Genomic DNA, 27941 nt, shown 5'->3' on the forward strand with positions numbered 1-27941 from the left:
ACATTTATCACGAGGCTGCTTTTTCTATTATATAAACGTCATGAGTATGGGCTCAGAGTTCAAATCCTGACTCGGCCACTTACTATGCAGTCTTAGGCCAGTGGCTTCACTCCTCTGAGCTTTTAATCTGTCAAAAGAAAATACTAAGAGTCAGCCAGGCAGCAAATATTTATGGAGTATCTACAACTTGCCAGGAATTTCTATGCATGGGGCATGGAGTCAGATAATAAACATACACACAAATAGATGACTTAAATTCCTATAAAACCATGAAGACAAATGGAGCCAGGTAGTAGAGGTGGGGATAGGGTAGTGTGGTTGGGGGGTTTATGTCCAAGAAAACGGCTTATGAAGGAGGGGAGTGGTCAACTGGCCAAATGCCACTAAGTGGTTCAGTAAAGGGAGGCCAGAAATTGGCCACGGGCTTTGGCAAGATGTGGTTTACGAGGGAGATGCTATGAGTGGCCTTTGGCCTTTATGTGTTCATAATAAAAAGAAAAATGGTGATTCTGGCTTTTTAAAGAACCTGGAGTAATCTTTCAAAGGAAACAAATAGGCTGAATTTAAAAAAACTTCTGCAAGTAATTTTATATTTCTGACTCTAACAATTGTATTATAGATAATAGGGAACAAAGAAATTAATGACTGCCTGCTGTCCTTTTAGTTTGTGTCCCTGAGATTTGCTGCAGTATTCCAAAATTATCCTGCTCTTAGGGTGCTAATTGGAAACATTTTTCAATTAAAATCTTTTATAGGCTGGGTGCAGTGGGGCATGCAGTAGCTCTAACTACTCAGGAGGCTGAGGTGTGAGGATTGCTTGAGCCCAGGTGTTTGAGGCTGTTGTGCGTTGACGATAGTACCTGTGAATAGCCACTGCACTCCAGCCTGGGAAATAGAGTGAGATGCCATCTCTAAAATAAGGTATTTTCCATATGGGAATGCAAAAGAAATCATGTTAAAACAAATCCCTGTGACTTTTAAATGCATGTCTAAGCCAATATTTGCAAACAGCATTTAGGGTGAATTCGCATGGAACACTTCGGGTTTCTAACACAGAGAGGTATTCTCTCAAACTTCTTCTCCTCTTTCTCATTTATCACAAAGATTTTTTCATCTTGGTGCTTGTCTGCAGCATCAGAGGAAACTCTGGCCACACAGCGCTGCATTACTGGAGAGAAAACGCTGGTGCCGTTACCCCAGGATAGAAAAGAAGAAAAAAGACCAATGTCTATTAATTGCGATTTCTCAAGCAGAGTGATGCCTTTAACACTCTGTAATGAAAGTTTTTATATGCGAGAGGGATTACCTACACTGGGCTGTTACTATCCTTTGATGTGCCTCAGAAATATTACAGAAGTTATTAAAGAATCAATTGTGGGAAGCCAACTGCCCTACTCGGGCAGCTTCTTGCTTTGCCCCTGGCTAATTTATGTAGCGGTGAATTTTCTTTCTTCGTCTCCTGGTTAAGTTTGTTAGCTTTTGAAAAGTTTTTTTTTTTTTTTTTTCTTTTCTTTTAGAGTGGTGTGAGAGTAGATTGGCAACCCATTTAAGTTCAGGATAGCAAATGAGTTGAGACTAACAGTATCTATCTAGGCACATGTCAAACATGTATGTGTTCCCAGAACTCACTGAAGTTGGCTTTCACCCATTCTACAGATGAGGAAAGTGAAGCTCAGAGGAGTCAGGACATGGCCAAGGTCACGGTGCCAATTGGATGCCCACCCACAAATGTGAAACAGGCTCATGTTACTCAAAGTCCAGTGATTTCTACTTACAGTATAGTAGCTCTGTGTCCAGAGAGAAGGTTAAAATTGTTTAAAACCTCGAAACTGATGAAATATGAAGAGATCATATGTTGTGAGCCTGTGCGTTCCCCAGATTTCCACTGAACTGGAAATTGTTGGGACACCACCATGGGTCTGAAACCTTTCCCTGGCAGCTGGGCTTGGTGTCCGCAGAGGCGCGCTGTGGCTTGTGGTTAAATCGCGCAGATGGAAACCAGGCAGTGCTTGGGTATGGGCTCATGCTTTCTCCTCGCTTGCCCAAATTAAGCTGCCTAACTGTGTTCCTGGGGAGGCTGAAGGTTTGTTAAGGGTCAGCTAGCATTTCCTAACAGCTCTCCAGAATGCGAGGAGCATGCAGTTTCCTTTCCCAAGTGATGACAGACAGTCATTGCAGAATAGCTCGAAAGAGTTTTCTAAATTTGGACTGCTTTTATTTGGCTCCTTATATTAAATCCAAAGGACCTCACATAACGCCATCTTTTGTACAACTGTTTTGATCCATGATTTTATAGCTTCTCAAGTCAGAAATGTTCCAAGTATGTACAGATTACTGCTTTATACTTAAATATAATAATTTGTTGTATTTCTAATACTTACTGTGTGTTTACTGTGGGGGCAGGTATTGTACTAACAGCTTTACACATATTATTTGATTTAGCTTTTGCAGTAGTTGTAGAGCTTTCATTATTCCTCTTATACAGGTAGGAAAGCGGGGGGTTAAGTCACTTGATCAAGATCACACAGCTAATTCATGGTGCAATCGGGATGTGGAATCAGGTGGTTTGACTCATGTCTCATATTCCTAACTATTGCCTCCCTAGTGCAGATTAATAAAGCCTTTGAGGATATTTTGGGCACATTTCTTTTTATTAAATTGCTTTAAAGGTTATTTTTTTCTTACAGATTTCGTTTAGGCTTGTGGCAATCTACAGTTGTATTTTGCATAGAAGGAAACTAACACCCCAAGAAGTAAAATGTCCACAGCATGATTCTTCTTACACTCTCCCATCCTTGCCCCTTTTTCTCTGTTCTCTTTTGCTCACAAGATACCTACCTCTGAAGGAGTTCAGTGTCAGGTTTCAAGATTCTGCGTTATTGATAACTTGCTTAGTGTCCAAAGGCTGGAGAAGCTATGTTGCATTGTCTCCTCTGGGTCTAGAAATAACCTCTGTTGTATTGTCTAAGAAGGTAGTGAGGGAAAGAAATCCATTCTCAAAAGAGAACTTTAGTTTTTAACCCTTTCCTCAGTGACAATGAATTTTAGAAAATTTATTTACATTAAGGTTTGTTGATTAATTGAGACTAAGATAAAGATACTAAGAAGTATGTCCTTCCCATGATTTTTGGAGTTAGGGTCAAATTATGGCGTTAGCTTGTTCTAGAAAGTTTATCTCCGAGGTATTCTTTTGAGCAATCAGATTTTGGCCGCATTTTTATCCGATTAGTTTTGTGAGCCAGACCTGGAAGTCAGGACTAAATTATATTCTGTGCCTTTGTCACCTCTTTACGTCCCTGCGGAAACTGTCATCTGCCAGCATTTGGAGAAGACGTGCTGTCCTACAACACCTCTTCTGTATTCAAGTCATCTTTACTACAGAAACAAAAGACATGGAGCCCCTTGGTAACGGGCCATGTCGACTTGGAGCTAAGATAGTTGTTCGGAAAAGAAGTACAGGTGTAGAAACACAGCATGTGCTAAAAGTAGTTCCTGTGGAAAACCTGGTCCTTCTATCCCCTGTGGTTACTGAGTGAGTAGAACTCCTGGCAGAAATCAGAAAAATCGTTCTCATACATCATTTACTCTTTCACCACTAACCACTCTTAGAGGAACCAATCATTTAAGAATTAGGCAACCCCTGAAGATGTCTGTGGCTGTCTTCATGATTTTCGCTCATTTTTGAAACTTAGCAGTTGCAATTAAAAAAAAAAAAAAAAAAAAGGCAGTGCTTTCCCAAATTCTCCGCAGCCAAGAGCACATTCCAGTTGAATCTAGAGACTGGCACAAAAATAATTTCAATTTTCAGAGTCCTACCCGTGGTGTTTCATGCATCCATCTCTAAATCCCACTAGAAGATGCTGGTAGTCTGCCCAGTTCTGTGTAGCTGTTTGGTACAAACAACAGCTAACTCTTTTTTTCATGTTTCGTCTCAGAAGAAACTAGATTTTCTGTATTACCCAAAGTGATTTATTGTTTGCCATGCAAATGAGGAGGGTCGGATTTTAAAATAGCATTAAGATTGTTCTAGAGGAAAGGCATGGTCCCCACGTAAGTCATTATCTGGGGATGCCGTGCGACACACGCACATGGTCGCATATGGTGGCAGTGGATGGACTGAGGCCCAGAGAGACAATTTGATGGATTTCTTTGAGACTCTGAATTAGACAGTGCCTCCGGAGATGAAAGAAGGCTATTTTTCATAAAGTTATCTCCCCTCCCCCTGCCAACTTCTCCACTTCTGTAAGTGTTAATTTTTTTCCTCTTGGTCTAGGGGATGGGCCCCTGGATTAGGTTGATGACAGATTAATGAATGGACAGGTCCAGCAAGCACAGGCATTGTTGCCGTCTCCCTCTGCATTTCTGCATGGATCCCCTTGATGTAAATCAGAATAATAGTTAGTGAAACAATGCGCAGGTGTTGGAAAAATAGGCTCTTATTTTTAGGCTCTCTGGAAAATTTTCCCATTATTTGATTTTGGTGGTTTCAGTCATATCGTCTAATACAGTTTCATACAAATGTAATCTGGCTTCCCCAGCCTAGTACAACCCAAATCAAAATGATATTATACCTCTTCACAGCTGTAAATCCTTCCTCAAATTAAAGCTCTGAAACCTACTCTGCTAGAAGTCTACAGAGGAGGAGGGGTGCCTCAAGCTCCACACCAAGAACAGCATTAAGCATCTAATGACAACTTGACAGAGACTTTTATCTGTTGTCCCCTGTGAAATAAAATCTTCAAAGTTATCTGCCTCCTCTTTGAAACTTAGCACAGGCTGTACTTGGCCAGGTGTCTCAAAGCTGATATCAAGAGGGCAAAGATTGAGAGCTGTTTTTTACCCAGTTATTTCTGTGCTTTTTTTTTTTTTTTTTAAATGACCTGGGAAGAAGTGAGAGTAAATTTGACATGTGGCTATTTTCCAAAAAAGGTTAAAGAATCCTAACAGGGACTCAGGTAAGACATTGATTTAATTGAATTCATCAATTAACCAATGAATTAATTACTCTGTATAAACTGGAGTGAAGTCAAGATAGGACAAGGAGTGGGTCAGTCTTGGGTGAGAGGAAGGATTAGAAAGCTGGAGATCTAGATGAGCTGGATTTCCTGGCAAAGTTCAACTGTAAGTGTTGAGTGGATGGGCAGGGGCCTGGCAGAGTCTCAGGGATGGCGTAAGGCTCACATAGTAGGCAGACACTGCGAAGACAAATGCTGGGTTAAGTGTCTCTTGCATCTAGAACACAATTAGTTCCCAGAGAGGCTTGTGGTGGTGGTACAGTGACTCCTTTTTTGTGTTACTATTTCAGGAATTTTCTAGAGCTTCTAGACATGGTCCCCTTAATATAGGATTTTGATTGCTTTGGAAACAGTGGGTTCTTGCAACTCTAAATAAGAGGACAAACATGTATCCTTTGTGATCAACCAGAGCATTGCTTAGTTGTTATCAACCAGAGCATATGCTTAGTTAAAATGCAACTAGAGCATTTTAGTCTCCCTGGGGGAATAGGGTAGAGGCTGATTATTCAAAATCATTTGCCTTCTGTCCAGTAGTGTCGTCTTTTGGTGTCGACTTCCTCACACTGGTTTTCGTTTATAAAACGGATGGAATCACACTAGTTGTGTCACATCAGTTAAAGATACCAGAGTACACCCTTTAGGTTTCTGAGATAACTTTGAAAATGAAGCCAGACCTCCTGGCTAGAAGAATCTTGGAACACTTTATTGATAGAGTCCTCTAGGACATAGGAGTCAGGTAGGGTCCCTGTTTGAACCAGTCTCTGGGAGGATACTTTCAGAAAGATAACATAAGACAAATAACCCTCCCATACACTTTGATCCTCAGGGCAGCCAGTATAACAAAGGAACAGGAGCAAGGTCCTGACACTTTCATTCAAAAACTACGTTTTGGGAGCAGCTATCAAGTGTCAGGCTAGCCAGGCACTGTTTTAGGCTCTGAGAATACTAGAGTGAATAAAATAGTTTGTATCCCTGCTCTTATGATTCTAGGGTTGTCATCTTTAAATGGGCACTGTGTTTCAAAGACTGCAAGTAGCCTACATTAACTTGGGACTTCTTAATAGAGGCGGTCTACATAGATACATTAAAGCAATTAAGTGGGGACAACAGAACAAAAGAAAAACAGGAAGGGCATTATTCTAGAATCTGGCCAGTGATGGCTACTCAGCTTTAAGGGACAAGAACCTATCAGAGAAAGATAGAGTTGGAAAATCATTTTACTTTGTTTGAGTTGACTTCAATTCTGCTTTAATACTAGACATGGCTTTCATCATGCTAAACTAGGCTCTCCTGCAGTAATAAGCAACCTCTAAGTCTCAGATGCTTAAAGAGAAGTTTCTTGGAGTTTTATTTCCAGAATGGCAGAATAAGGTGCTCCATGGACCATTTCCCAGAAAACATCCATAACTGATGAAAAATATAAAGAAACTCATTATTTAAAGTCTCTGGAAATTATTCTAATGGAATATGACAAATCAAAAGCACTTATGTGAGAAAATCTGAAGAATCTCCATAAGAACATGAGAGTCTGTTGCATGTCAGACACAGCCTGCTATCTATCCCTTTCATGTATCTCTGCGAGATGGAGCCTCCACTCTGGGCAGATGTGGCCAAAGAGATGGTGCTCCCTTTCCCCTCAGCTTCCAGTCAAAGGATGTGGTATCTTACTGAGGAACAGGTCACTAGAATTTCTCATTCCCTCTGCCCTAAACTGCAGAGGCTAAGTTCTTGGTGAGAGGGGCAGAAAGTTTAGGAATTACCTTCTTCCACCTACCCCCAACTAATTAGGTGGATGTTCTACCCCAGGTATGGGAGGCTGAGAATATTGAGGCCCCAGTCCCCTTTGCCTCAGCTTACTCATAGGCAGCTTCCATGCTGAGAGAGGCAAGCTAAGAAAGCCAGAGGCTGCCACCCCCAACCAGTCCCCTACTCAGAAAGTATAGATATTATTCTGCCTGCCAGCTCTGGAGCTCCAGGCACAGATTTTGCTAGGGGTAGAGGCAGTCCATAAGAAGAACTCTGGAGCTCATAGAAATTGATTTCATTTGAAACAGTGTGGGCAATGTCAAGGCTAACTAAGGTCATTCTCCAAAGCAATAGACATTGTGGTGATAAGCAATTAAAAGGAGGCTGGTAGCTCTATAAAATCCACAAGCTAACCCATAGATTACCTAGATGATCAGAGAGCATCAAAGAAAGGTAAAGGTAAGAGAGCCTTCCTGGAGTAAGGAAAAATTGGCCTGAAGAACTAACTCCCAAAGGCCCTTGAATTTAATTGGGTCGGACTGTGGAGAACTTTATGCCTCTAGGGTATTGTTCAAAACAATAGAATGATTATCCAGTAATTAGTGAAGCATAACAGCTGGGTGTGATGCCAATTGAGGCAGACAACAGAAATATCAGGGAAAGAGATAAAACCTTCAATATTCATTGTTCTCAAGTGTACATGGAACATTTTCCAAATATACCACATGCTAAGCCATAAAAGCCTCAATATATTCAAAGGATTGAAATCATATAAAGTATATTCTCTAGCTACAATAAGGTGAAATTAAAAATCTAACAAATATTTTTGGAAACTTGCAAATACACAGAAATTAAACAACGCACTCCTAAATATCCAATGAGTCAATTTAAAAAATCACAATGAAAATGAGAAAAAATGTTATATGATTAATGAAAATGAAGATGTAACATAACAGCTTATAGAATGCAACTGAACAGTGCTTTGAGGGAAACATATAACTTAAGTACGTGTATTTTTAAAAAATCTCAAATCAGTAACCTATGTTTCACCTTAATAAACTATAAAATGAGTAAACTACACAAAACAGAAGAAAATAATAAAGGTTGGAACAGAAATTAATGAAATAGAGAATAGAAAAACAATAGAATCAATGTAACCAATGTTGGTTCATCAGATGAACAAAACAGAAAACTTCACCTAGACTGACTAAGCAGGAAAGAAAGAAGACTCAAATTATTAAAATCAGGAATAAAAAATGGGACCTGGCCAGGCACAGTGGCTCACGCCTATAATTCTAGCCCTTTGGGAGGCTGAGGTGGGCGGATCACATGGTCAGGAGTTTGTGACTAGCCTGGCCAATATGGTGACACCCCGTCTCTACTAAAAATACGAAAATTAGCCGGGTGTGGTGGCGCACGCCTGTAGTCCCAGCTACTTGGGAGGCTAAGGCAGAAGAATTGCTTGAACCCGGGAGGCATAGGTTTCAGTGAGCCTAGATCCCGCCACTGCACTCCAGCCTGTCACTGCACTTCAGCCTGGGTGACAGAGCGAGACTCCATCTCAAAAGTTAAAAAAGGGGACCTTACTACTCACCTTGCAGAAAGAAAAAGGATTACAAGGGAAAACAATGAACAAATGTATGACTATGAATTGGATAACTTGGAAGAAATGAATAAATTCCTAAACAGATACAAACAAAACTGATTCCACAAATATAAAGCCTGAATAACCCATCAAAAGTAAAAAGACTGAATATATATTTTTTATAATAAAAAAATACCCACAAATAAAAGTCCAAGTTCAGATGACTTCACTGGCCAATTCTACCAAACATTTTAAAAATTAATATCAATTTTTCAGAAACTCTTCCAAAAATTATCAATACATTCTATAAGGCCAATAGTATCCTGTTAACCAAACCAGACAGACATTACAATGTGAGGAAACTACAGGCCAATATCTTATCAATACAGATGTAAAAATCCTCAGTGAAAGACAAGCAAACTGGATCCAGCAACATATTTTGTACCATGGCCATGTGGAATTTATCCCAGAAATGCAAGATCATTTTAACATATGAAAACTAATAAATGTAATATAGCATATCAATAGAATAAAGGATAAAAGCAACATGATTATATCAATAGACATAGAAAAAATATTTGAAAAAATTTAACACCCTTTCATGATAAAAACACTCAAGGAAATAGAATAGTATGAAACTTTCTCAACCTGATAAAAAGCATTAAAAATTCACAGCTCGTATCATACTTAACAGTAAAAAAAAAAATGAGCGTTTTCCCCTAAGATAAGGAAGAAGGCACGGATATCCCTTCTCGCCATTTCCATTCAACATTGTCTAACAGTTCTAAATAGGGAAATTAGGCAAGAAAAAGAAACTGCATTCATATTTGAAAAGAAGAAAAACTTTATTTATAAATGGCATGATCTTATATGTAGAAGATCTTAAATCCACTAAAAATCCTATTAGAAATAAACAAGTTGAGCAAGTTTTTAGGGTACAGGAACAATATACACAAACTAATTTTCTCTATTCACTTGTGATAGACAATCAGAAAATGAAACTGAGAAAATTCCTTTTATGAGGGCATCAAAAAGAATAAATACTTGGGAATAAATTAAAAGCAACGAAAAATATAAACTCCGAATTTACATATATTTGAAATAAGTTGAAGAATATCTAAATACGCGGCAAGACTTTTTATGTTCAGAGATTGGAAGAGTTATTGTTAAAAGTGCCAAAAATTGTTGAGTGCCATAAAGATTCAATGCAACTCCTATCAAAATCTCAGCAGATATTGTTGTAAAACTTGACAAGATAATCCTAAAATCATACAGAAATTCAAGGGATCCAGAGAATAGCTGAAACAGTCTTGAAAAAAAGTGCAAAGCTGGAGGATTTCCTGGTTTCAGAACTCATGACAACTCTGAATCGAGAGTGTAGCGCTGACATAACAATAAAGATCAGTGGCATAGAACTGAGATTCCAGAAATAAACTCACATTTACTATCAACTGATTTTCAACAGGGCTGCCAAGACAATTCATGGTAAAAACCTTTTAAACAAATGATTCTGGGGCAACTAGGTCTCCACATGCAAAAGAATGAATTTGGATCCTTACCTGACCCCATATACAAAGATGATCTCAAAATGAATCTTGGCCCAAAATGTAAAAGCTAAAACTGTAAAACTCTTAGAAGGAAACATAAGCATAACAAATGGCCTTGGATTGGGCAAAATATTTTAGATATGTCTTAACAACGTATGGAAAAAGACAATACAAGCAACGAATGGAAAAAGACACAAGCATTAAAAACTTTTGTGTTTCCATGGATAACATCCAGAAGCTGAAAAGAAACTCCACAGAATGGGATAAAATACTTACATATCATATATCTGATAAGAGACTTGTATCTAGAATATATAAATATTTGTATAACCCAATTTAAAAAATGGACAAAAGGTCTGAATAGATATTTATCCAAAGAAGATATACAGATGACCAATAAGCCCATAAAAAGATACTCAGCATCACTAGTCATCAAGAAAATACAAATCAAAACCATAGTGAGATACCACATCACCTCATAGGATGGCTATAATTGAAAAGAAAACATAGAGGAACTTGAACATACATTGCTGGTGAGAATGTAAAGTGGTATAGCCACTTTGGAAAACAGTCTATCATTTCCCCAAAAGGTTGAAAAAAGAATTGCCATATGATTCAGCAATTCCACTTGTAGATATATACCCAAGAGAAATGAAAACATATGTCCACTCAAAAGCTTGTACATAATGTTCATTGCAACATTATACTTGCTGAAAACTAGAAACAAGGCCAGGCGTGGTCATTCATGCCTGTCATCCCAACATTTTGGGAGGCTGAGGCGGGTGGATCACTTGAGCTCAGAAGTTCAAGACCAGCCTGGGCAACATAGTGAAACCTCATCTCTACAAAAAATACAAAAATTTGCCAGGCATGGTGGCATGTGCCTGTAGTCCCAGATACTTGGGAGGCTGAGGTGGGAGGACTGCTTGAGCCTGAGAGGCGGAGATTGCAGTGAGCTGAGATCGTGCCATTGTACTCCAGCCTGAGCAACAGGGCAAGACTGTTTCAAAAAAAAAACTAGAAACAGTACAAATGTCTTATCAATTTCTGAATGGACAAATGTGGCATATCCTGTCAATTCAGTATCATCTTGCAAAAAAAGGAATGAAGTACTGATACATGTTACAACATGGATGAACCTTATAAACATTACACTAAGTGAAAGAAGCCAGTCAGAAAAGACCACATATGGAATAATAGAGAGCCAGAGAGTAAGGCCTACCACAGACACACTTAACATTATTAACATTGCTAAGTAATTTCAGTAATATTATTTATTCCAAGTTTTTATTCTGCCTTTATCTAGTTTTTCTTTTTGGTAGACTCCATTCCCACCCTTCTTGAATATTTTGCTTTTGGAACCATTGTCAAAGCAATCATCTCTCTCCATTCCTATTCTCATTCAGGTTCCTATATTTACAAAACTATAAAACTTGCTCAGATTCCTGTATTTTGCTGGGACTCTCCATCAGCTTCCTAACTTGGGCTGGTCTTCTGTCCAATTCCATTCAAATCCACACCAGCTGTAGGGATTTTTCTAAACTTCATATCCAACCTGTCCTCTGCCAAATCTTGCCAAATATGTGTTCATCATTGTCAAGTTGAAGCCCAAGCTGCTCAGCGTGGCTGAATTAAAAAGTAAGCTAAGCTTTCCTGCTGTCTCTTACCACTCCTTGCTTCTCATTTTGCATTCTGGCACCACTGAACTGCATGGAATTCTCTGCATACATCCTACTGGCTTTTGCCTTCACACCACTGGCTCTACCATTTCTTCTCTCTGGGATGCTCTCCTCATTAACTTTTGGCCTCCTTACTCCACTTAGGCATGGATTAAACAGCCCTTTTGAATGTGCTGTGGCTGAGTCAGTTTTTCTGTTTTTCTCTGTATTACTATAACATTGTACTTAGTATGTTCTGCCATAATTATCTGTTCATGTATTGTAGAATTTTTCAAAAGCAAACACTATGTTTTACTCATTGTATAGCACAGTGCCTGATGCATAGGAGATCCTGAAGTGGGGGGTATGGAGGGAGACATTGACCTTGAGAGAAGCCTTCCCTCCACCTGGCTTCAAGCAAGTTTAAAGACCAAATCAGGTTGGGCAAATAGATGGTTAACCAGTGTGTTCCTGAAGACACCCCAAAACGAGGACTTCCTTGCTCTTTCCATAGTTTTACTACCATAACAGTCCATTTCTAACTGCAATCTAATTTGTGTCTTACCAATATGACATGCTAGTGCTGTTCCTTCTGCTTTAACTGAGCCTACATATCACCCAGTGCCTCTCAAGCAATTGTTTTTTATAAGTCATAAAGGCTCTTAAGCTTTGGTATGTGCGAGTTGAGTGATACAAACATACAGTATTTCACTTGAGGTGAGAACACAGCCCAGCGCAGATTTAAAAAGAAAAAAATGAACATGTTTTACAGCTAAAATGGTGGGATATAAATCCTTGTTCTATCATTTATTAGCTTTGGGACTGTGGCTAGATTACTTGATTTCTATAAAGCTCCAATGTCTCATCTGTAAAATGGGACTGTTGGCTTACATCAGTATCACGTTAAATTGAGATGGCATGTCAAATTTAGAGCATGCCATGTAGCACAGTTGTTTCTTGAGCTGCAAGATCTTGTGCTTGCAGTGGAAAATAAAGTGATGGCATATTGGACAGGGGAGGTTACACTTTGGTGACAAATAGATCAGCCATGCAATTGCATTAAAAAAGTTATTTCTTGCTCATGTAACAGACTAGTGATTACTTGTTACATATCTGCTATGTGTGCCAGGTGCCGCACTAGGCACTGTAGGTATGGTCTTGAACAAGACAGGCAAAAATCTCACAGTGCTTCTAAAGATGGGCTTCGTGGGAGAAAAGGCTGATTGTGTTTGCACCCACTGCAAGTTAAGGTATACGACTGTCAACAGCAGCATCTTGAAGTTATGAATGTGTGTACTGTCTGAATTATCTGAATGTTGGATCCCTGCCTAGTTGGGTGCAGGAGCCTGGGAGAAGAGATGCTTCTTTTGAGCACAGAGCTCAGAAATGTGGCAAAGGCTGAAACTACTGATGAAGGATAAGGTTTTGGAATAGTGTATTGTTTTAAACCTTGATGCACAGATTCTCTACTTCATGAGCGATTCTAGCGTAAAGCAGGCATGCTTTCTCTAGAAATGCCTCCCTCCAACCAAAAAACCCCAAAGTGAAAAAGAAGAAAAACTGAGAACACCAGAGGCCTTAAATTCTTATGAAGTATGAGTTTTAATGCATGCATCCAATCAGCCCAGGCTGAAGTGCTGACATTGGATTTATTTGCATGACTTAATAGCTTATTTCACAACCGACTCAAAAAGCTCCTTTTCCCTTTGAGTTGTGATTGTTTTGTTATATTCCCCGTGGATAAAATTCACATCAACACTGGGTTTACTATATATTCCCCCTTTGCCTCTCTCTTAAGTGTGTTAGTCCTTCCCACCTAATGACAAAAGCAGTTTCCTAAGCAACTGAGCACCAGAATGTGTTAAAAAAAAATCTAGGTTTGTACGTTTCAAAAAATCCACATAAGGAACTGTGTTTTGCTTTAAGGAAGGGGACAAATGGAAACATGGTTTTGATTGAGATAAGGATATAATCCTGTTCCAGTTGGTCACAAATGATCTTTTCGGCCAATTTGGGACTGATGAGGAAAGGGTCACTTGGGTGCTTATTACCTGTAGAAAATACTTTTAGGGGCACCATGAGACGTGCAGGCTTGCCCGGGTTTTCAATCTTGACTCCATCACCAAACGTTGAGTCATCTTAAGCAAGTTATTTAAGCTCCCTGACTCCCAGCTTTCTTGCCTCTAAGATGGGGATAACAATTCCTATGTTGTGTGTAGCTAAGAGAACTCAAATCCTTAAGAAAAATGCAGAGGGTTAGTTCTCCCTACACAGTGGACACCTCATTGGCATACTAGCTGTGTGGATGAAAGGTTGATTCTCTCTAGAATTTAACTGTCAGACCGTGTAGTTGTATTTTTTTTTTTTTTGAGAGGGTCTCACTCTGTCACCCAGGCTGGAGTCCAGTGGCATGATCATAGCTCCCTGTACCCTTAATCTCCTGTGCTCCAGTGATCTTCCATCCTCAGCCTCCCAGTTGTAGCTGTATTTTAATGTCCTGATTCCTTTTCATCTTGACTTAATTGCCAACCACTCAAGTATTTCTAGAGCCCATACTATATGACTATCGCTGTACAATGCTCTGGAAAGACAAAAGTTTGTTTGTAGAGTGACTACCTTGGACATGTATTTTCTGGAGTTTTTTTTTTTTTTCACATAATGCTCAGCGCAGTCACTAGTAGTTGCTTTAAGGAACTGTCCAAATTTCAGAATGATATTTATAAAATGGTTCCATTTATGTTTAAACACTTTTTGGAAATAAGTGTAATAGTAAGCATATTAAAAATTAGACTGGAGCTGGGCACGGTAGCTCATGGATGTAATCCCAGCACTTTGGGAGGCTGAGGTGGGCAGATCATGAGGTCAGGAGTTCGAGACCAGCCTGGCCATCGTAGTGTAAACCCTGTCTCTACTAAAAATACAAAAAGTAGCTAGGCGTGGTGGTGGGCACCTGTAATCACAGGTGCTTGGGAGGCTGAGGCAGGAGAATTGGTTGAACCCAGGAGGTGGTGGTTGCGGTGAGCCCAGATAGCACCACTGCATTCCAGCCTAGGTGACTGTGTGAGACTCCATCTCAAAAAAAAAAAAAAATCAAAAGTACACTGGAAGTATAAATACCAAACTGTGAGGAGCATTTACCCCAGGAATGAAAGGATTGGTGTGAAAACATCACTTGGGAGTTAAATGTTTTAGTCTGGATACTTCCAAGTGGTTTGACATTTTTTATAAGACTATTATTTATATATTACTTGGTTTTAAGAAATCAATACACTATTTCTTTTTTTTAACAATTTTAGGTTAAAAATTGAGCAACGAGTACAGAGTTTGCATATGCCCCACCACTCCCCCAGTTTCCTTTATAATTAACACTTGCATTAGTGTGGTGTATTTTTTACATTTGATGAGCCAATTTTGATACACTATTATTAACCAAGTCTGTAGGTTATGTTATGGTTCAATCTGCATTGTACATCCTATGGGTTTTGACAGCTGTTGAATGACATGCAACCACTGTTGTATCATTCAGAATAGTTTTACTGCCCTAAAAATACCCTGTGTTCTATCTAGCCATCCCTCCTTCCCTCCCCCTCCTCTGAGCCCTTGCAAACCATTGATCTTTGTATTGTCTTCATAGTTTTTTTTTCCAATGTATCACATCATTGGAGTCACACAGTATGTAGCCTTTAAAATTTGGCTCCTTCTGCTTCGCAGTATGCCTGTAAAGTAACTCCATGTCTTTCTGTGGCTCAACAGCTCATTTCTTTTTAGTATGGCTGAATAATGGTCTGGGTATACCATGATTTGTTTATTCATTCACTTACTGAAGGTCATCTCAATTACTTCCAGGTTTTGGCAATTTTGAATAAAGTTGCTATAAACATCTGTGTGCAGGTTTTTGTGTAGAAATAAGTTTTCAACTACTTTGGGTAAATACCAAGGATTATAATTGCCAGATTGTATGGTAAGAGTACGTTTCATTTTGTAAAATATTGCGGGTCTTCTGAAGTTGCTATATCATTTTGCATTCCCATCCACAGTGAATGTGAGTTCTGTTGCCCCACATCCTCACCAGCACTTGGTGTTATCATTGTTTTGAATTTTCACAATTCTAATAGGTATATAGTGGTATCATTGTTTTAATTTGCAATATCCTAATAATACATGTTGAGCTTCTTTTCATATGCCTATATTCCATCTGTATGTATTTTTTGGTGAGGTGTCTGTTCAGGTCTTTTGCCCATTTTTAAATTATTTTTCTTATTGAGTTTTAAGACTTTTTAAAAAAATATTTTGGATAACAGCTCTTTATCAGACATGTTTCTTGCAAATATTTTCTCCTAGCCTTTGGCTTGTCTTTCTCAGTTGACAGTGTCTTATATCAAGGAGAAGTTCTCAATTTTAATGAAGTCTAGCTTATCAGTGATTTCTTTCATGGATTGCACCTTTGGTATTATATATAAAAAGTCACTTTCATGCTCAAGATAGCTGAACTTTCTTCTACATTATTTTCTAGGAGTTTTATGGTTTTGCATTTTACATTTAGGTCTGTGACTCATTTTGAGTCAATTTTTGTGAATAGTGTGAGGTCTTTGTCTAGATTCTTTTTTTTTTTTTTTTTTGCATGTGGGTATCCAGTTGTTCTAGATTCATTTGCGGAAAAGGCTATCTGGGCTTTCTCTTCTGTTTCACTAATGTATTTGGTGGCTTTTGCCAATACCACACTGTTTCAATTACTATAGCTTTATAGTAACTCTTGAAGTCGGGTAGTGTCAGTGCTCCTACTTTGTTCTTCTCATTTAATATTGTCTTGCATATTCTGGATCTTTTGCTTTTCCATGTACACTTTAGAATCAGTTTGTTAATATCCACAAAATAGGTTGCTGGGATTTTCATTTTCTTTATATTTATTAGGCAAAAATATTCCTTTATTTACATTTTATTCACATTTAGTTTTTTGTGCACACATTTAAAGAACTTTATTATAAACAATGACAGTGATTCTAGAATGGTAGATAGCTTTTTTAAAGGTAATTACTCTTGTAAGAGGAAAAAATACATGATACTAAAGGATTGTATTTTGTGACCACCTATAATGCAACAAATCATCTAATTAGTTGCTATGTTAATCTTTGCTGCTGTAACAAATTATCAGACTCAGTGGCTTCAAACAACACAAATTTATCTTCCTGTGGTTCTCTAGGACAGAAGTATGATACTGGGCCCACTGGGCTGAAAAGGTACCAGCTGTACTACATTCCTTTCTGGGGCCTTTAGGGGAGATTCTGTTTCATCGACTTTTCAGTTTTCTGTGGGGCCCCCTGCATTCTTTGGCTCATGGTCCCTTCCTTCTTCAAAGCCTCCTTTTCACCTCTTTCAAAGTGGTCAAGTCTGTCTTATACTGCATCATTCTGACCTCTTTTGCCTCCTTCTTCCACTTTTAAGGACCCTTAGCATTATATTAGGTCCACCCAGATGATTTAAGGTCATCTCAAGGCCCTTAACTTAATAAAATTTCAACTTAATCACATTTGCAAAATCTTTTTGCATAACATATTTGCAGCTTCTTCAAATTAAAACGTTGACATCTTTAGGTGTGGCCATGATTCTGCCTGCCACAGTAGAACTTGTCTTCAAAGTAATCAGGTTTTGCCCTCAGCAAATGAACGCAGGAACGGAAAACCAAGCACCACATGTTCTCACTTACAATAGGGAGCTGAATAATGAGAACACATCAACACATGGAGGGAGCAACACACACTGGGGCCTGTTGGAGGGGTGCTGTGGGGAGGGAGAGCGTAAGGAAGAGTAACTAACGGATGCTGGGCTTAATACCTAGGTGATGGGATGATCTGTTCAGCAAACCACCATGGCACTACCATTTCTACAGCAGCCACAGCCTGTATCAAATAATGGTATGTTGGAGTAATTCAAACTGGAAAAGAGGTAGCTAGGAGGACTACACCTGAGCATATCAACCGTGAGTTTTCATAAACCTGTAAAACAAAATAGCCAAAGAATCATTACATATATCTATCTGTGGTTAAGAAATCATACCCCTCCTTTTTGAAAGGCCCAAATTCAAAATGAAAAGATACCACTACATTGTATGACTGGCTTTCAAAAATTCCCCAGTGTTCTGCTTAACTTTTTAAATTTACTTTGTATCTTTTTTTTTTTACTCCAGAGTAGAAGAGTGATGCTTGTCCTCAAGTTACAGCCAGCATTTACTAATTCTTTGATTTGACTTTATAAAGTACTTATGCTTGAATCCAGAACCCAAGGATTTTTCAGTTATCACAAATTACTTTCACAAAAGGCTAATTTATTATTCTATAAGACAATCCATTAGATTGCTTTTTAAACCATAGTTACTTTTGCACCAAGCTAAAATATTCTTCTCACTAAACTTTTTCTCTGCCAAAAGATCACATCTGGATAACTTTTTTTCCCCACATCTGGATAACTTAAGGCAAGCTTTTGTACCTCTTCTTCAGTACATCAGAGAGAAAACAGTTTCTGTTTGATATTTGTGTGGTTTGTTTTGGCATAGTCATTGGAAAGGTCTAGGATTTTGGCTCCTGGACCACATATTAGAAATAGTAATTACCTACTGTTCAAATTGAAACTTGCCTGTAAAAATTCAATGTTAGCATTGTCCCCAGAGTGTGATGTTCCCCTTCCTGTGTCCATGTGTTCTCATTGTTCAATTCCCACCTATGAGTGAGAATATGCGGTGTTTGGTTTTTTGTCCTTGGGATAGTTTGCTGAGAATGATGGTTTCCAGCTTCATCCATGTCCCTACAAAGGACATGAACTCATTTTTTATGGCTGCATAGTATTCCATGGTGTATATGTGCCACATTTTCTTAATCCAGTCTATCATTATTGGACATTTGGGTTGGTTCCAAGTCTTTGCTATTGTGAATAATGCCGCAATAAACATACGTGTGCATGTGTCTTTATAACAGCATGATTTATAGTCCTTTGGGTATATACCCAGTAATGGGATGGCTGGGTCAAATGGTATTTCTAGTTCTAGATCCCTGAGGAATCGCCACACTGACTTCCACAATGGTTGAACTAGTTTACAGTCCCACCAACAGTGTAAAAGTGTTCCTATTTCTCCACATCCTCTCCAGCACCTGTTGTTTCCTGACTTTTTAATGATTGCCATTCTAACTGGTGTGAGATGGTATCTCATTGTGGTTTTGATTTGCATTTCTCTGATGGCCAGTGATGGTCTGTTGTCGGGTTGGGGGAGGGGGGAGGGATAGCATTGGGAGATATACCTAATGCTAGATGACGAGTTAGTGGGTGCAGCGCACCAGCATGGCACATGTATACATATGTAACTAACCTGCACATTGCGCACATGTACCCTAAAACCTAAAGTATAATAATAATAATAATAATAATAATAAAAATTCAATGTTAGCTTTTACCTGCTTGGTGCTCTGAATTAAGATGAAAGGGTTTTAAAAAATCATCTTTCTTACAAAATCTGTGGGATCATTGTGACCCAATGAAAAATATACTTCCTGCAAAACTTTAACCATCTGTTTATTCAGATTGAGACTATTGGAGAAGGTACAAGGGACATTGGTCAACAATCAATAAAGGCATTTACAGGTAAATCCAGCTGAGTAGAGGAACTTATATAATCCCTAAGTTTAGGTTTTCATGGGACAAAAGAAAGCATTCAGGAGAATGGCCCAAAATATTTACAGTGTCAAGGTCTGATATCATAATCCTTCACAGATCCCATTGTTCTGAAAGACTTTGAAGAGTGTGTGTTATAGCTTGTGGTTATTTTGATATGATGCTAACAATCACTTCTTTGCTAGCTCCTTTGGAATGAAGAAACATCTTCAGGTCCTGCTCATTGGGAACATTCTATTAAAAACTCCAGGCTGTCATTTCTTTGCCATGTCAGTATCCACTTCCATAGTAAGTTATTCAGTGGTTCCTCATTCTCCAAAGGCTCATTGTCTGCATTGTTTCACTTCACACCAAAAAGCCTAAATGAAACTGATTTGAAAAGCATTTCTGCTGAAAATCAGGTCATCCAACATCTTGAACTAAAGTGAAAGTTCTCATATACCAGAGATTTCTTGGTGCCATAATAGTCAGGTAGCCCAAACCTTTCAGAATGCTGTGTGCCATAGATGGCTTTTACTTTTTCTTGGGATTTTTAAAACTGAGGTTGTATTGAATCTATAGGTCAAGTTGAGAAGAACTGATATCTTGACAATATTGAGACTTCCTGTCTGCGTATGTGGATAGCTTTCCTTTTTCTTAGATCTTTTGTATTTCTTTCAGCAAAGTTTTATAGTTTCGCTTATATAGATCTTTTACATGTTTGATTTATACCTAAGTATTTAAATTTTTGGCATTAATGTAAATGGTATTGTGTTTTTAATTTCAAGTCCCAATTGTTCATTGCTAGCAATAAGAAGATAATTGACTTTGTATATTAACTTTTGTCCCATAAGCTTGCTATGATTGCTTATTAGTTCCAGAAGTGTATTACCTGTATAATTAAAAAATTTTAAAAAAAGAATCAAAGAGTATGGAGGAGAAACTTTCAGCACACTTGTACACATCATAATCATTAAAATGTGATGAAATATGTTGACACCAGGTTTTGCTTTTGTGAATTTCCTGTATTGGCTTAGAATCACTTTTGCTTATATTGCTTATATTTGCAAATGTGAAGATTTGTATAATAAATTAAACTGAACAAACAAGAAAACATCTGGGGTGAGTTTTTGTAACAGGTGTTGTGTAAATAGGTCTTGTGCATATCCAAACAGGTGACACTACCTAAAATATACACACATGTTGGACTCGACATGCACAGAAACAAAGCATGTGGAATAGAAGAACCTAGACAATGGTAGTTCCAAGAATTGTGACCTAATGACAAGTGATGTTACTGACAAGGGTGTTAATAACTCATAGACAGATCAGAGTTTCAATAAGGAAAGCAGGGACATCTCTCAATGTACAGCAGTGAGGAAGACTTCATTTGTGCACATTTGTCTGACTTCCGAAGAACAGTTTCTTTATCTCTTTTTCTTCCACATCTCACTCTATTCTTATTGGTAAACTTCACTCAAACCATTCAGGGAAGAGTATTCTGGGAAATGTAGTTCTTGCCATCAGCTTTGCAATGCAGAGAGCTTAGATGGAGCCTTATCTTATGTAATCATATTTTATTTGAATAAGACTTCTACAAAATGTCTTTTTCTCCTACTGGATTACAAGTTTCTTAAAGGTTAAGATTGTTTCTTTTATGTCTGAATATATCTTGCAGCATCTGGCAGAGGGTCGTGCACATAGTAGGTATTACTCAAATATTTGCTTAAGAAATTAATGGATGATATTACTTAAAATACTGTTATGATCAATGTAAGTTACTGCATAGGTGAATTGGACCATCGCTTTGCTCTGACGAATGGCTGTAACTAAAATGAATAGCCAATTTAAATTTCTGATTTATTAAGGCCTTTTTACTGCTGTCCTTTTACTGTAATACTCTGGTGGTTTGCACTGGTCATTAACTTCAGTCTAGAGTATTGAAATGTTAGTGAAGAGTTGGTACATTCAGCCCACGGAATCACGTTTCCTACATGATCATAGCTGGTATGTCTGAGAGCGGTTGAATAGCTCCTCTAATGATTGTAGAACACTACAGTGAATGACAAATTATTGGTGTCTGATATTATATGATTGGTAAACAACTATTATGCACTTTGTTTCCATCCCTCCAGGAAAGCTAGATTATCCCCAGATAGTAGATTGCTATGTGGAAATGCCAATATTTGCTCACTGTTAATCCAAGGTAACAATTCAAGAACAGTCATGTGATATAAGAAACTTTTACTGTAATCCCAGCACTTTGGAAGGCCAAGGCGGGCAGATCACGAGGTCAAGAGATCAAGACCATTCTGGCCAACATGGTGAAACCCTGTCTCTACTAATAGTACAAAAATTAGCCGGGCGTGGTGATGGGTGCCTGTAGTCCCAGCTGCTCGGGAGACTGAGGCAGGAGAATTGCTTGAACCTGGGAGGCGGAAGTTGTAGTGAGCTGAGATCGCGCCACTGCACTCCAGCCTGGAGACAGAGCAGGGCTCCGTCTCAAAAAAAAAGAAAAAAAAAAAAAACTTTTACAATTTTTTACAAATCGATGGCTAGTTAAGAATGACTCTACCAGGCACCCTGTTACGATGGGGTTCACCTTCAGGTCTGGTAGGATGGGTTTAATAAATAATTTCTATGCTGTCAATCCACTGTAATGTCCAGATAGAATACACATTTTTTGGCACCCAAATAGATTTAGGTTATTTATTTATTTATTTATTTATTTTTTGAGGTGTTTTGCTCCTGTTGCCCAGGCTGGAGTGCAATGACGTGATCCATCTCATCTCACTGCAACCTCTGCCTCCCGGGTTCAAGCGATTCTCCTGACTCAGGCTTCTGAGTAGTTGGGATTACAGGCATCTGCCACCACGCCCAGATAATTTGTGTGTTTTTATTAGAGATGGGGTTTTGCCATGTTGTCCAGGCTGGTCTCAAACTCCTGACCTGAGGTCATCCATCCACCTCCAAAGTGCTGGGATTATAGGTGTGAGCCACCACACTGGGCTGATTTAGGTTATTGTTAAGTCTTAGAACATGAATTCTTTGCTTCCAGAGCGATATTAAGCAAAACCAAGAAATATCTACTCATTTCTGTACATGGTGCTGCCATTTAACTGGCATACCTCTTTTCCTTTGTGTCAGGTGTTACAAAGGCACAGTTCATCACTTTGGTTTTTATTCTCATCCTCAGTGTGCACCTACTTCCTAATATCCATCTTCAGGTCTGTTTCCAGTCATGGCTGCTTATTAATGCTGCCACTTTGCTTGCCTTGTATTTCTCTTTCTCCACCCACCCACCCACAACCTGTATCATGTCGTGTTTCATGCTGTTCTCTGCTCTGTTGATTTTCTGCCAAGCTTATTTTGACAGTGTTCCTGGACTTTGTTGATCCTGTTGAGCTGATATACTCTTTTCACCTCTGCTTCCTTCTTCACTGATTTCTTCTCTTGGGTGGCTGAGCCCTTACCTCTGCTGTGTAGCATCCAGGAGTCTCAAGCCCCACTTTGTCCCTCCAAGACACCTGTGTGATATGTTGCATGGGGAGAGGCTACTAGTAGCCCTTTAGCCCTTATAAGCTCTTAAAGGCCAAGGAGCTAGTGAGCAGGGTTGTCTAAAGCTTAGACAAGGGAGAATAAGAGAAAAAGGGAAATGTAGGAATGACAGAAAAAGAAAGAAATGGAAGTTAAAGAAAAGGAAGTAGGGAGAGAAGGATGAAAGAATATAAAGGGAGTTGAAAATGGAGCATATAGGAAGGAGGGAAGGGCTGGAAGGAGGAGAAAAGAAAGATATAGGCAGAAAAGATAATCCAGGCTCCATGCAAAAGCTACTCTTCATTCAGGAGCTAGGGTTTTCATGTTAACTTGCTAAACCCTGAGCTTCACTCACTTTGTATCATTGTGCTTTTGGACTCTACTCTTTAGATCCCTTTGTCTACCTTGCTCCCCAACCCATCTCTCACTACATTGCCACACTTAACCTTCCTGTGTATCACCAGGCCATCCCTCCCTGCCTCAGCAGTGGTGGCTCTCTTAGCTTCTGTCTCACTCCATGTTCCCAGACAGGTCTCAGGGTTGTACTCATTCCGTGAAGTGAGACTTGGAGATGCTACAAATTTTGGCCAGAACTCAACCTGAAGACCCTTCTGACCTGTAAGTAACCTTTAGAGTTCATAAGGAAGGAGGGGGCAGAGGAAGAAAAAGTTAAGCACTAGAGTGATGAAAAAAACTTCTGGAGAGTTTCAAGCTTGAAATCCCCTACTAATATTCAGAGGCATGTTCCTGCAGGCAAAATCCCTTTCTATTTTATTTAAATAATGACACTGTGACATTCTTGGCTATTAATCCTCTAAATGGCAGTCAGGGTAACAGAGTCAAAGTCATAAAGCCAGGGATTCCAAATACCTTTTATCATTCATGCCAAATATGATTCGTTGCTGGCAGTTACCTGAGATACTGCATTGAGAGCCATTTGAAGGCTGTGTATAGACATAGTGGGAAGAATTCTGTTATTGACTAATAATGTCTGTCACAGCCTGAGGAGATGGGAGTGGTGGTCTGTGTGGCATGCATTTGTTTGTCTAGTCTTAAAGTTCTTATAAGAGCATTTTCTGTTCTTACAGATAGATCTTTTACAGAGTTAGCTAGCCAGAGATGAATGATATCCCTTCTTTTAAAAATTCTGAAATTTAACTAACTTTTACCACCACTTCAATTTATTTTCTTCAGCCTTGGAATGGGTGACCTGGCTATATGAAGGGCACAAATGTTTTTAAGCAATAGATACACCTTTTACCCTAAATTGAAAAGTATCCAATAACCAAATATTTATACTCTGCTGCTAAAGCCAGGCATAGATTTCTTGATAATAGTGTAAAATAGTATTTTTGTTTTGCTTTTTGTTTTAACAAGGTCAAGTATCTTTTGTGGAGTAATCCGGTTGATACTAGTTGGAGAAAGTGAGAAGATTCTTTTAGCTTCTATAATAGATATATATTTGCTATGATGATTCATGTATGTACCTTCATAGAGTCTCAGAGTTGGAAGGCAATTTAGATGGCTCTCAATTCGTGTGATTTGGGAAATGGAGATCAGAGAATACATGACTTATTCAGAGTTTCACAGTTAGCTCATGACTCATTTTTCTTTTGCATAGAGTTGACCCTTCTCTTTGACCACTTCACTAAAGGCCATGGAGAGCTCCACTAGGATGCCAGTCAGGGAGGTAGCCCCAGGTTTGGGCAAGAAGTCAGGATAGGCAGGTATTATTTCTGGGCCAATTCAATGATTGAGCATCATTAGGTAGAGCAGGTGAGGGCTAGGTGAGAAATGGGACATCCTGCAGAGAGTTTTGAAGCTGAGCAGAACAGAGACAGTATCAGGACCCTCTGCAGGAGCAAAGTAAGGGGGCCCTACATGACTGCCTAGAACAGAGCCGAAATGTCCTCCCAGCTGCTCTGTACACACACAGGTAGTTTTCACTAACCTCCATATCTGTGACATATGGGTAGAACAAGTTTAAAGGTTTAGGACAAGTATGAAATCAAACTACTGAATAGTCCCTTCTACGAGGGCATCTTATCCTGTTATTTGGTCACAGTAGTTCAGTGACAGAGGTAGTGATACTCAGGTAGATTTTTGAACCTGGTCTAGTATAGAGCCGAATGTTAGAAAGTCCTTGTCCTACACTACATAAAAATGCATCACAGATGGCAAAATACTATGTAAACAACAGGCATTGCTCTGATGCTGATGAGGAACAATGGTTTCTTTCCTTACCTTTATAAGGAAAGGCTTGTACTAAGGGGCCTTCCCTTCCTTAACCCGTTTATGCCAGAGGTTTCAGTTTTTTGAATTTTTACATGAGTGAAAAATCAGACCTTGGTGATGACCTTGAGCAGTAGGTTATAAACAACTCCCACATGCTTGGCATTCCTATAATGGAACACTAGACATTAATGTCCTGTCACATATTTCTGTGATACTTGGCTTGATATTGCCTTTACCATAAACATCTACCTAGGAATGTTTTGTTAAAAGGCAAATCTAGTCCTCTTTCTCATTGGACCAACTGGACTTTGTGTTGCAAAATGGACCTTCAGTGTTGTGTTCCAGGTTTGCAGCCCATGCTTGGCACCCCCATCGGTACCCAATAAACATTTGTTAAATAAATGAATCTCAGCAGGATGAGAAGACAACTGTGAGATGAGCCGCAATTAATGGGCTAAATGAGCCTGAGATCACAGTAGCCAGTGGAACAGCTGGACCCCTTGGCTAGAGCCTCATGGTGTTGTCTCACTTAATCCTCACACCAATATCAGAGTAGCTGTGATGACCCCTATTTTACAGATGAGGAAATTGAGGCTTAAGACTACATGGCCTGATGTCATTCAGGGAGTATGTAAAAGCTGGGACTGGAGCCAGGGTTGGCCTGCTGCTAAGCCCTTTTTCTCATCATTGCACCATGCCTCCTCCCAAGAGAAAAGCAAAGCTCTCCAGACTGGCGTAGGGTGAGCGCATTGTGTTCTTGCACAGCTGAAATGACAGGAAAGAGCAAAAGGGGGCTTCCAGTAAATTACCTCTTAAAAATGTGTAGCGATCTAAAAGAGCAACCGCAAGGTGTTTTGATATTATTAATATTTTTTTGAAGTTTGCTGTAGTTATCTGAGTCCTTTCAGGCAGGCAGTATGTGGGTACTTAATGATTTTTCATGTTGATTCTGTGACTGTCCCTAATAGTTCTCTCAAGAAGCTGAAATAAGGTCAAGTTGTTCAAATACTTACATAGGGCTTTGGAACCTATTGCACCCATGTTCAAAGCCCCTAAAACACTCAGAGTTTTATTAATGCTGGTATGCTTCATTCTCTGGGGAATTGCATAGAAACTCTAGCATGAAACTACATTCAGGGTGATCATATCAGATTCTTTTTTATGCATGAATTTGTTCTGTTTCTAATTCTGTATTCTGTAGAATTAAACCCTAATATCATTAATTAATAGAAACAATGTCAGTAATTGAAGCACTATATAAATATTTAAATGAATCACAAGATTGTTTGGCAAATGAAGGTGGGTACATCTGGAAACTTATCACATAACTTACACTTGGCAATAAATAGACATTTTTTAACTCTTCCCACTATGCAAGTGCACAATAATGGTTTAATACAAGCAAATTAGGAGGGGAGTGGAAGTGAGTATAATTTTGACACAAGCAGAATAAAAGTCATATGCATAAATATAATAATGTAGTTTATTTACTGTGTGGTCTCTAGCTACAGCTGCATTCTAGCTGCTTTGTAATAAAATTAAAGCAACCAATTAAATACCGATTAGCTGGTTAGAGACAGATCAGATTATAGCACCAATTAAAATCAGTGTAGAACAATGTATTCAATCAGTCTAATCTTCCTTCTGCAAACAAAGTCTTGTTGTAATAAACTGTATTTTATGCATGTGCTTTGGGTATGCAGTATATTGTTGAGATAGCAAGAACTCTGGATTGATACAAGGAAGATTAGAAGTTTTACTCTGCTTGGCACCTAAGAAATCAGACCTTTGAGGCACATTCCAGGAACAAAGACAACATGAAGAAGGGTGCCCAGATGGAAATGCTATATGAGAGTTAGGGTGGTACTTGCCTAAGCCTAGTGGATGAAACAATGAAGAATGCTTTTCCATAAGAAGCAAAAGGCTAAGGGCCGGGCATGGTGGGTGGCTCATGCCTGTAATCCTAGCACTGTGGGAGGCTGAGGCGGGTGGATCACAAGGTCAGGAGTTCAAGACCAGTCTGACCAACATGGTTAAACCCCATCTGTACTAAAAATAGAAAAAATTAGCTGGGTGTGGTGGCACACACCTGTAATCCCAGCTACTCAGGAGGCGGAGGCAGAAGAATCAGTTGAACCGGAGAGGCAGAGATTGCAGTGAGCTGAGATGGCGCCACTGAACTCCAGCCTGGGCGACACAGCTAGACTCAGTCTCAAAAAAAAAAAAGGAAGCAAAAGGCTGAACTCTGTGCAGAAGGGAATAGGCAGCCTTAGACAGTACCAGAATAAAGGCAATGCTGGCAGATTTTTTGGATGGAAATACTTATGCCTCCCATACATGAGAAAGACTTGAGTTCATGTACCTGTCAGGTGGAATGCTATTTTCTTTTGAGGCAGTTTGGAAGCAACAGGAGTCATGCATCAGTCCCCATAGTAGCATGAATATGATCCCTGTCCATTCAGAGTAGGAACAGCAGAAAATCTACCAGAAGTCTCCAGGACATTTATATCCTTTTTTTTTCCCAAATCATGCATGACCAGCATATGCATTAATATATTTGATATTAATTTGAATCAACTCACTTTAAAACATAAATTTGTTTTTAAGGGAAACTCTGCCACCATTTTAAATAGGAAATCATGTTACCTATTATGAAGAGAAGGGAAACACAAAAATACTCAATGAGAAGAAATTGTTACAGACTAATTCAAGATAGTTATTTCCTGATAATGACTAGGTCTCTCTCTTTACATGACTTTGACTGACTTGCAAAACCAAATAAGGATGTTCATAATTTAGGATTTATTTTTTCTTTTGTATTTATTATTCCTAAAATATATTCCTAAAAACAAAGTCTAGATTGTGGCATTGGGATGAAGAGGGACCTTGCAGTATTGTTGTAATGACATTGGGCCCAGTTCCTGTTTGACCCAAATCCTTTTTTTTCCTGGGGGAAAAGAAATAAAGGAGGCTAAATAAA

General features: G+C 38.9%; 1 protein-coding gene and 1 pseudogene across 22 annotated transcripts in view; one reads left to right on the top strand and one right to left on the bottom strand.

Moving 5' to 3' along the window:
* Positions 1-27941, top strand: part of FHIT (fragile histidine triad diadenosine triphosphatase) — a 1508090-nt gene that overhangs the window by 605081 nt on the left and 875068 nt on the right. The gene's annotated exons all lie outside the window — the stretch shown is intronic.
* Positions 17669-19696, bottom strand: LOC129032883 (transcription termination factor 1, mitochondrial-like; annotated as a pseudogene).

The sequence above is a fragment of the Pongo pygmaeus genome, chromosome 2 (genome assembly GCF_028885625.2).
Source record: "Pongo pygmaeus isolate AG05252 chromosome 2, NHGRI_mPonPyg2-v2.0_pri, whole genome shotgun sequence".
In the NCBI taxonomy this organism is placed as follows: Eukaryota; Metazoa; Chordata; class Mammalia; order Primates; family Hominidae; genus Pongo; species Pongo pygmaeus.